General features: G+C 40.5%; 1 long non-coding RNA gene across 1 annotated transcript; it reads left to right on the forward strand.

Moving 5' to 3' along the window:
• Positions 1–788: 788 nt before the first annotated feature.
• LOC116960472 lies at positions 789–7,881 on the forward strand. The gene is made up of 3 exons (XR_004406422.2): positions 789–868; positions 1,215–1,273; positions 7,826–7,881. It is a non-coding gene; the product is annotated as an uncharacterized LOC116960472 (long non-coding RNA).
• The last annotated feature ends 2,570 nt before the right edge of the window (positions 7,882–10,451 follow it).

A 10,451-nucleotide genomic window follows, 5' to 3' on the forward strand; every position in this document is an offset into this window, starting at 1 on the left:
ATTGTAGGATCTCATTGTGGGCCAACTAACAGTGCTGATAGTGCTAATAATGATAATAATGTGTCTGGTGATGTAAAAATGGCTCATTACTAGTCGAGGCAAGCAGAGCACTGAAGTGACAGCCTGTTGCATGGACCAAGACTAGATAGGTGACTCTTGTCTTAGTCAAAGACAAGGCCTCTATCTTGGCCAAAAGAAGTGTTGGCTCCATTACTGGCCAACACCCAGTAAGCCTTAAATGGAACAGACACGTCCCATGCCAGGCCTTGATACTGGTAATGGTCTCATTTATTACAAGAGGGCCTTCAAGGAAGGTGGGACAAACAGGTGGTGGCTGACACGGGTTATAGTGAGCACAATAACTTTTTCTTGATCATTTTTCTCTTGCAAAGTCAAGCACAGGTGCTGGCACATGCTGTTATGTGACACAGGGAACAGAACAGTAAATCTCGGGAAAAAAGGTCCTTAGAAAGATAATGTAACAGCTGAAAGAGGAAAAGCAACTGCTGAAGTGAGCTTCAAAGAAAGAACCGTGAAGAAAGTTAAAAGGTGTCCAGAAGAAAGGAGCAATGAACACTTTGAGCTTAAAGGAGCTGAATCCACATGGGTGCCTACAGGTGATCATTGCCAGGCCCCCGAGACTCCCAGAATGTTTGAGTAAGAGATTGGTGAAATCTACTACAAAACAGTGTTTGGCTTTGTATAGTTGTGGATGTATTTTGTGAAATTAATCTGTCTCTTGTAAAATTAATCTCTCTCTATCTCAAGTGTGAAGTGCCCACTATGCAGATTTACCTCTTTAACAACAAGGGCTGATTCTGCTCTCAAAACCACTTGAGTCTGTGGAAAAATGAAAAATCAAAACAGAGTAAGTCATATCAGAACCTGTGCCTCATCAGGTCTACTAACTTTTGTGAAACAAAGAGGATATTGAAAGTGGCATGAGTTTTCAACACAGAATGTGTTCATTTCACTTGATGTACTATGAATGGACAGTTTATACCAATAAAGTAATTGTTAACTTATTGGATGCACAAATTAATTATTGCACTCTCTTGTATTTAGTTGTTTTCTGTTTGATATCAGTTTTACAGTCTCTGATTACTCCTGGGGTTCTGTCCCTTCTTGAATACATTTGATAGTATATCTGTATATTATCTATATATTTCTATGTATTTTTCTTTAACTCATTAACTTCCTGGTTTGCCTTTTAGACCAATTTCTTCGTGGGATTGTTTCAGTATGGGTTTTCTGCAAGTTTCATCTTTGAAAGGTAATTGATGGCTTAGATAGTGAAAGTTCAGTTTTATTGCTTAAAAAAGGCCTTGTTATATAAGAACAAAAAATTACTGATATGCTAACCTTTTTTTTCCCCCCACTTTGGTTATTAAACAAGTCTTCTGGGAGTTATATAAGTTCAGAGATTCTTGAACTTCTGCCAGAACTGTGGTACACTTCCAGTGGGTATATATAACTCTTTAATGCCTAGAATGCAGCTGGATATGTTGGGTTTACACATACCCAGAGTCTAATACATGTTGTCTGCTCCGATTCGTTCTTTTGCCATAACTCTTATTAGATTGTTATACAATAAAGATCCAGGTGCCAACAATCTTAGCAATGATGCCCCAGCTAAATCTGCTTTAGATGAAAGTGCACCTGCTAGAAGTATTTCCCAGGACATGCAATCATTTAGTCTACAAATTCAAATAATGCTTATTCTCTTGGTTAAATTACACCTAGAAGTCTAGTCAGATACATAAAGAAAACTTGGTAGATGTGCCAAAAAATGAATAAATTGGAGTCTCTGATCACTGATACAGATTTTTACAAGCCTGGAGCTTCATGAATTCCAGTGGAGTTACTTCAGATTTATACCATTTAAGCATGAAAAGGCTTGTAATCGCTTGTAAGAATTTTCTATTATTCTCTGGAAAAATATTTACAAAGGTGTGTTCTCCTGCAATTTTATTGAATTGTGTGCAGTAATAATTGGTACACGGCTTCTGTGCCGGGTCTGAACCCTAGTTTTCAGATTTTGGGCTGGATAACTTTCTAACCATGGACTGTTTCAAAGCTCACCGAGTGAAAGGCTGTCTGCACTGCAGGGAAAATTTATTGCCTTTAATGGATGCAGAATTTCCCCACTGACTTCACTGAGTAACAATGCAGGGTACCAAGTCACCAAAGGTAGTCTACCTTTTGTTAGAGCTTTTGCTGAATAGTTAAAACTTAGTCCTGGAATATAGCATTCAAAGCCTAAATGCTTCTTTCTGTAAACTGGTGTAAATCAAATGTTATTCCTCAGAAATCCCCCTCTTGAAGAGCCTGTTTACTTCCACTGAATATAATAGGAGTTAAACTGAATATAGGTGGTGAAAGCCCACACTGTGTTAAAATCAGCTGGAGGAGTAGGTGCTTTAGAGAATCAAGGAGTATAGAGCACTTTGTTTGCAGATCTGTTCAAATCCAGATTCTGGATGACTGAAAGTTATTGTCACATAGCCATGAAACATTAGATCATCTTATGTCATTTCCTGCACAGGCTAACCAGAGTTGTCTAATTAGGACTCCTGCTGGGATGCCCAGGAAAAAGGAAGGACTGGATGGCAGACAGACTGGTTTATCTTCTCAAGCCTTATTGCCAACATGATGTCTGTGATTAAAAGCATATTTATGGACTACTGTGGGGAACCTTTCTCTGCCTTTGCCCACACTGTAGAGGAAGGCTGTGCCCCTCTCGCAGGGCAGTTCTTTTCTATCTGAATTTGATGGTTTTGCTTTTCAGCTGGAAGCCAGTTTTATGCTGTGTGCGCAGTAGGTGATAATAGGTCTTCTTGAATGGTCTTAACTTATTTAATGACATAATTAGGAATTTCAAATTCAGAGTTTATCCCAGTTCAAACTTCAGATAATTTTAACATTTCATTTTTCAAACCATTACAGAGTCTTCAAAAGTCTCTGCTTGCTTTTGTGAACACAGGTTTTGAATAAAAGAGGATATAAGTATAATAGTATTTTTTTTTTGCATGATGATAGAGAACTAATTAAAACAAATTAATAAATGGCTTAACTCACATAATTTTAAGAAAGTGTGGTGTGGCTTAATGTGATAGCCATCAGTGGCTGTGCTCTAGAGACCTGCAGCCTCTTCTGCTTAGGAATTGGATCAGTCTAGCTTCTAATTAATTTTACCTAGGGTTCTTTGCTTCCAATGTCTGCTTGAGTAAAACACATCTGTTGATTTTCATCTTCAGGCAAATGCAATGAAAAGGTATTAGTCCAATGGCTCTTACTGCATGGCTCAGGCAGGCCAGACCACAGTTCGTTATCTCTGGTATGTGGAACTCAGTTGAATGGTGAAAACTATGGACACCCTCATGGTCTGTGAAAGTCTTTGAGGGGTGAATGTGTTCTGTAGTTCCCAATATTGGTGAGTGATTTCAGCTTTCCTCTGTGATCCACCTGATGGACTACCTGTACTGCCAGAGGAGAGCTTGGCATGGGTTCCTTCACCAGAGTCTGGGTACCTTGCTTTGCCCCAGCAGCACAGAATGTGGCCCTCACCTGAGATGGTGTTTGTTTTAGAGGCATAGTCTCACCATACCCGATTTCAGGCCAACCTCCCTCCTCTCCCAGAGAGATGATTATGCGGGGTCCGTGAATGAGGAGGCTCTGCTATGCTGGGGTTGCCCTTGGCTAGCAGATGTTTCCTCAAGTCTTAGGACAGCAAATATAAAATCTGAGTAGCCCTAAGTGTCTTTTAACAGAATTGGAACTGAGAGTGGGGTAGAAGCAGGTCCAGAGTCAAAGGGTCAAAACTGATTTCTGTGAAGCAGCTTTTCTTTAGCTATACCAAACAGATCCTGGGCACAGCTGAGACTATAAAAAGCTATAAACATGTTAATGCTGGTAATATTGCCTGTTCTTTTGGCGCTTAGCTTCCCTCTTGGAGGAAAGCCAGCTCATCTTTTGATTTTTTGTGTTATAGAATCTCCTGAGATGCTACATACTCAGGTCAGACTTTGTGATTTGTGTTAAAGTGGTGTAACTGAGAGTAAGTCTATTCATTTATTTTGATGTAGGAAGTAAGAATCTGGACCCTTACTGCTATTGCTGAATCAGGAAGCAGAGATTAATAAATTGTGCCACTCTGTAGATTTTTTCTGCAGACAAGAACCCAGGAAAAATTTAAAGAAACTTGCATGACATTAAGGATGAGTGAATTTAATGTAATTTTAAACGTGAACTCTTTCAGGTAACAGCATGGAAGAAAACAGACATTACAGGGGTTTTTATTGTAATTCTGAAGCTGGGGAATTGAAAACATTTTTGAGTAAGTTTTGCTATGAAAAAGATCAGGTATCAATTGCAGATTAGGGTGATTTTGAAAAACAAACTTAGCAACTGCACAAAGGTTATATCTACAAGAGATATAAAAAAAGGATCATCTATAGGAGAGCAGAAGTGAAGCATTACAAAGGTGAGAGAGAAAATGAATAAGCCAGAAATATAAAACCCTGCAGTTTGGCTGGAAAGTAAGTGTTGAGTGGTCTAGGCATCTGCACAGTGCAGATGGGACTGATGTATTGTTAGCTATTGTACATATTGAGAAATATTTAAGTTTAAAAAGGTTGCTGCTATATAATTTTTTCTGTGAGTACTGCTTTCAAAATTCACAGCTGGGTTGACAGAAGTAGGTTTACTCAGAGAGATAGATGTATAATGATGATAGGCTGAAAATTGTCTTGGTAAGGAAAAAACTGGGAGGAGACAGCTTACTGAGTGGCATAGTGTTGCAGAAGAGTCTAATAATTGGAAAGGTGTCAGTGACCAAGAGTTAAAAGAATGAAGCTAAACACAGTACAACTTTTTGGCAAAACCTGTAGTGCTACCAATCCAGACCTAGACCTGGGAGATTTCAACATTGTAGATCAGAACAAGAGCTAGTTAACAGATCCCTCCTTCCGTTAATAGGAGCAATGTACAATTCACCCATTTCATGTCACCTGGGACCGAACACAAAACAGGTGACTGCAGTGATTTCTGTTATTAGCTGTTACAGTTGGTACAGGGTTTAGATGGTGGCTCTGGTGCACATGATGAGTCCTGATAAGGGTCGTGTGTAAAAGAGAGGTGATGAGGCCAAGCAGCTGGGTACTATTATACAAACAACCATTTTCCCTCATAAAATAAAGCTGATGTGACTGCTCACATAATCTGAGTCTCGTTATATGATTTGACTTAGAGAGCAAACAATGGAAGCAGAAATTAAACAGGAAGAGAAAAAATTAAAGGGGAAGGGGCATGAACAATTCAAGATGTGAGTCTAGCATTTTTACTGCAAAATGAAGCAAATGAAATGTTGATCTGGCTTTTTGAAGGGCTTCAGAGACTTCTAAAAGTTACAGAAGAGCAGGGTTTTGATTAAGATAATGGGGTTTGTTGTGGTGTGATTGTTGGGAATCATAGCTGACTTTGCTTAAGTGCAGAATAGGTAGAGAGGCTGTATATGAGAGCTTAAAGAGATCAGTATTCAAGCAGTGACATAGGAGGGGTATTTGGCTATCAAAATTTTTTAGGATTGTCCAACTTTTCCAAATGCTAACTGTGACTAAAAGGAAAACAAGGAAGAAAAATATTTTACAGCCAGTTTTATGCAGATGACAGACTCTTGTTAGTAAAATCACTGAAACTAAAAGCATCTACTTGGAATGGGAAATATGTTTGGAATGACAGAGTTGTGTTTTATTAAGACATCAGCTAGAAGGTGGAGTTATCATGGATGAGGGTTTGGAAGAGGAAAGACAAAACAAAGGGAAGGAAAGGTGACTATTCTACATCAGTATGGTTGAATGGAATTACAATAGGGTGCTATTTAAATAAAATAAAAAATGAACCACAGGTCACATTCTAATCTTGACTTATTTCAGAATTCTGTTACTAAAACCAGAATTTGGTCTCTCTTTGAGCTACCTTTTTTCGTTACAGTCCATAGGCAAGCAAACAAAAGAATTTTAAGTTAGTGACTCGGTTGTCCAAAGTAGAATGCAACTGCAATAACTAACTTAAATGCAGCCAAAAAGGGAACTTTGTTGTGCAGGAACATCATTTATATTCATTTATTTTCTACAAACAACTAAAGTATATGGCGAGGTGTTGTTATCAAAAACCATGAAGGGAATTAGGAGGTTATGGATCTGTTTCTGTACACAAATCTGTCTCTTTGGATATCACCATGCTTTAGGATAGTCTAGACACCACAGAAATCTTTTGCCTCCCAAAACATTATGTGACCCAGTAGGAAACATGGAGACAGAAAAGACAAATGCTTGTACACCCTAGGTCTCTCCATCATTCTTTGGCAGTTGCAGGGGGAGCATTCTTGCTGTTTGGACAGTGCTTCCTGATCCTCCTTGTCTAGGAGAGATACAGCAGGTTGGATGGAAAACACCTATGGACTGGACTGGAACCACAGGCTGCTAGTTGGGCTTTGGGGACTGGGTTATTGAGAAGGGCAAGTGATGTGAAGTGAAAAATATAGATAAATTCAGGAGACTGCTTGGTGGGACAGAGGAAAGTTAAATTTCATGGTGAAGGTGTAATGATGATGAACAAATATGGAGTGTGAGATACTGTGAAGATACCTGGTGTTCTTGTGATTAGAAAGGCAACATCTCCTGAAGCACTCTCATTTAGTTTACTAGGTGTGGTGTGTGCAGCTTGAGAAATACACCAGAAGAGTTACTTTCCTACTTCATAATCTTATTGTTCACTAACCTGTTGTCATCACTGCGGTTTCCAGCCCAGACCTCTCATTAATCCCAGTTGGAGAACTTTGTAGTTCTCACATCAGGAGAGGAAGCCAGGTTTTTAGTTCCCAGACATCTTCTCTTATTTTTAAGTATATTTATTAGTTTGTGGGGAAAAACAAAAATATTTTTCTGCTTCTTTGTCCTTGAATGAACATGTTACTTCTGGTGGAGTGCAGATACCATCAGTGATAATGCTTGAATCTCAATGGGCAAACAACAATTGTGTTACTCAAATTTCTTTTGTAAACAAAGAGAAAAATATATGTTTGCAAAGCAGACAAGTACAGAAATTATAAAAAATCTTCAGTGATGAGACAAGGTAATATACAGAACTAGGCACGTTCTGCTCCCAGCTGCTCTGAAAGTCCTGGATGATGAAACTCACTTCAGGTTACTCTAGGTTTTCACTAGTCCAAGGAAGATGAAAATCTAGTGCATTTTTAAAATCACTTGCCTGCCTTATGATATCAAAAGTTGAAGACAAAAATGTTTCTTTTTCAAGTCTCAGAAAATCCTGATAGTGCAATCCTGATTCTGCATACCAAGCTGAAGCTTAGAGCATGACAGGTGCAGAATTATGCATCTAATAATATTTGGAACTTAGATTTAGGTTTTGCTGTTGATTAAACTAGATACTATTAAAAGTTTTTATCAATATATGCATAATAATGTTTCTTTAAATTATTTTGCACTGCTGAGCTGAGATGTACCTAGCATTTCAAAGAAACAGTATTATTGTAAGACTGTTTAAATAAAACTGGAGTGTAAACAGAAAATAAAATAAAACATGTTTTTCTTGAAAGATATGCATTTTTTAAGCTCAGATCTGTAATTTCCCTAGAAAGATGTTTCCAAAGCCAATGGTAAATTGAGGATATTCCATGTTATAAGAGGTCAGTTCTTTCGTCTGCATGACTTTTCCTCCAAAAACTTGTAAAAGTTTCACAATAAACTCAATCAAGAGTCTTCTCTATTGAAATATAATGCTTTCTGTCACATCTTTTGCCCAGAGACGGAGAAGTTGGCTAACCATACCTGGAGGCAGGGCAGCAGAAGACATGTACAGTGACTGTAAGTGGAAGTGAATGACGGGTGACTGCCCTGGCACGGGACGGGAAGGAGGGCTCAGCTCAGGCTGGGGCATGCTCACAGGGCTGTCTTCTTGTTCCCTGAAGATGTCCTTTGTGACCCCTCTCCTTCCCTCTCCCTTTTCCCGAGGCGAGAGGCCCTGGCAGGCAGGAGCAGGGGCAGGGGAAGACGGCAGAACCGGAGGCACGGTCTGAAACAGGGCTGTCTGTCCTCTCCCAGCGGCGACTGGGGACAGAGCAAAAGCCTTGTCTTGCATCTGCTCTTGAAGGGGGGCTGCTTTTGGGTACACCCTTGTGCAGACTGAGGTGGGAAGAAATGCCCTCACATGCAGATGAAGATGGCAGAGAGCACTTCTGCTATGGTCCCCGGATCCTCTGGCAGTCTGCACAAACAATGGTAATTTGTCTGCTCTCCACACATTTATTTATTGAGAGGAGGGCTGAGCACTTGCAGGACAGCAAAGTAGAGAAATTAATAGGATGTTCAGAGAATTAATAATGTCATGTGGAACTATTCCTTATTTAGTTACCAGATGAAAAGTGGCTCAATCAATTAAACAGCCATCAAACTGTCCAGTGGCTGGCCAGCCTCGGTGAAAGTAGTTTGTGTGAAATCCAGTTTTGAGTGTACAGACATCATTCTTCTTAAGATAATTTATCCAGTTAGTGCACACTGGGATTCCTGTTGTCCCTTTCAAGAATCAGACTAACCATGAAATAGCACCCAAGACACTTCTACCCAGGAACCATCTCATTAGTTCAGTTTTTGGACTTGAGGCCTTTCTAAAAATTCTGGGAGATGCCTATATTTTAATGCTGTACATTTATTCCAGAAAGGGGAGATGAGGATTTGCAGGCGCACATTGTGTGTGTGTGTTAGTGAGAGAGAGATGGCCGGTTTGTCGCATGGGTGTCCATGCAATCCAACAAACCTGTCAAGTTGGTGGAATCAAATGATATCTCGCATGTACAGTGAAAATGAGCTTTTCTTCTGGCAAATGAGCTTTTTGGTTTTGTACCTAGTTATTTAAATGGGATTTTTTTGGAAGTCAAACCAACAGGCTGCATGAGTGCAGGCTGAACAGGGGATGTGAGGTGCAGGCGGCAGCTGCAGCTGTACTGCTGTCGCTGCTCAGCCTTTCACCTTGCACGTGCTTACTGTATTGTAACGGTAATTGTAAAATAATAATTTCCTCCCTCTCTCTTTCTTCCCCTGTAAAATGCCGAGTGACAAAGCAGTGTCTGAAGAGCAAGCATCTTTGTGATTGAGGAGCAAGAAAGGAAGGTAAGATTGGAGAAAATACTGATGAAGGGGCATTATCCTTATTTCATCTTGGTGTTAACAAAAGCCTTAACAAATCTGGAGTCTGCGTGCAAAACATATGCCAGCAAGTGTGTGGCTGTCCCATGCACACCTGCTGGTGCAGCTGGACGGGAAGGCAGGAGCTGATGGAGGTGCCAATGTATCCCCTGCATGGGTTTCCATCGCCATGGCCGTTGTCCTCAGCAGCAGCAGAGTGTGGCTGGGGGGAGGAAGCAGGGTACTGGCAAGGAGCAAAGCCCTGGGAATGGTGGTATGGTTTAACCCCAGTAGACAGCAAAGCACCACGCAGGTGCTTGCTCACTCCCCCACCCAGTGGGATGTGGGGGAGAATTAGAAGGGTAAAAGTGAGAGAACCTGTGGATTGAGAAAAAGACAGTGTAATAATAAAAAAAAAAAAAAAAAAACAACAAAAAAACAAACAAAGCAAAAAACAAAACAACAAAAAAACCCAACAAAAAACAACAAAGAGAGAGAGGCAAAGAACCCCCCAAGAGAGACAAGCGATGCCGAAGAAAACAGTTTCTCACCACCAACCAACCAAATGGTGCCCCAAGTGGCAGCAGCCCCCACCAACCTCCACCCCCCCCAGTTTTATTGTAGGAGCACAATGTCATACGGTACGGAATATCCCTTTGGTCAGTTGGGGTCAGCTGTCCTGACTGTGTCCCCTCCCAACTCCTTGTGCACCCCCAGCCTCCTCGCTGGTGGGGTATGTGAGAAAAAGCCCTTGACTCTGTGTAAGCACTGTTTAGCAATAGCTAAAACACCCCGGTGTTATCAACAGCGTTTTCATCACAAGTCCAAAACGTAGCTCCATATCAGCTACTATGAAGAAAATTATCCCAGCCAAACCCAGTACAAATGGCTAGGGATGCTGAACCACTGTGTTAGCTCCAGTCAGTCAGTGTTGCTGTGTTCAAGGAACACGCTTGAGTCTCCAGTGCTCCTGTTGTGTAGGAGAAAGAGTGAGTCGGTGCTTGCTCCGACATTGGTCCTGATCCTTCATCCAGGACTTGCATAAATCTCCACCCCCCCAAGCCGGTGAAATTTTTGGATGTATACATGCAGGGGAAGGGGAGCCAGTGTAATTAAAAGGAAAAAAAAAAAAATTCTGAGGGAGAACTAATTACTGCAGTCATTTAATTTTTTGTTTCTAGCTTTGTTAATGAGGAAGTGGAATTGGGAAACAGAGATACTGCATATGAAACACGTTGACAGTTTAAA

The sequence above is a fragment of the Tyto alba genome, unplaced genomic scaffold, assembly GCF_018691265.1.
Source record: "Tyto alba isolate M040663 unplaced genomic scaffold, T.alba_DEE_v4.0 Super-Scaffold_9, whole genome shotgun sequence".
Lineage (NCBI taxonomy): Eukaryota > Metazoa > Chordata > Aves > Strigiformes > Tytonidae > Tyto > Tyto alba.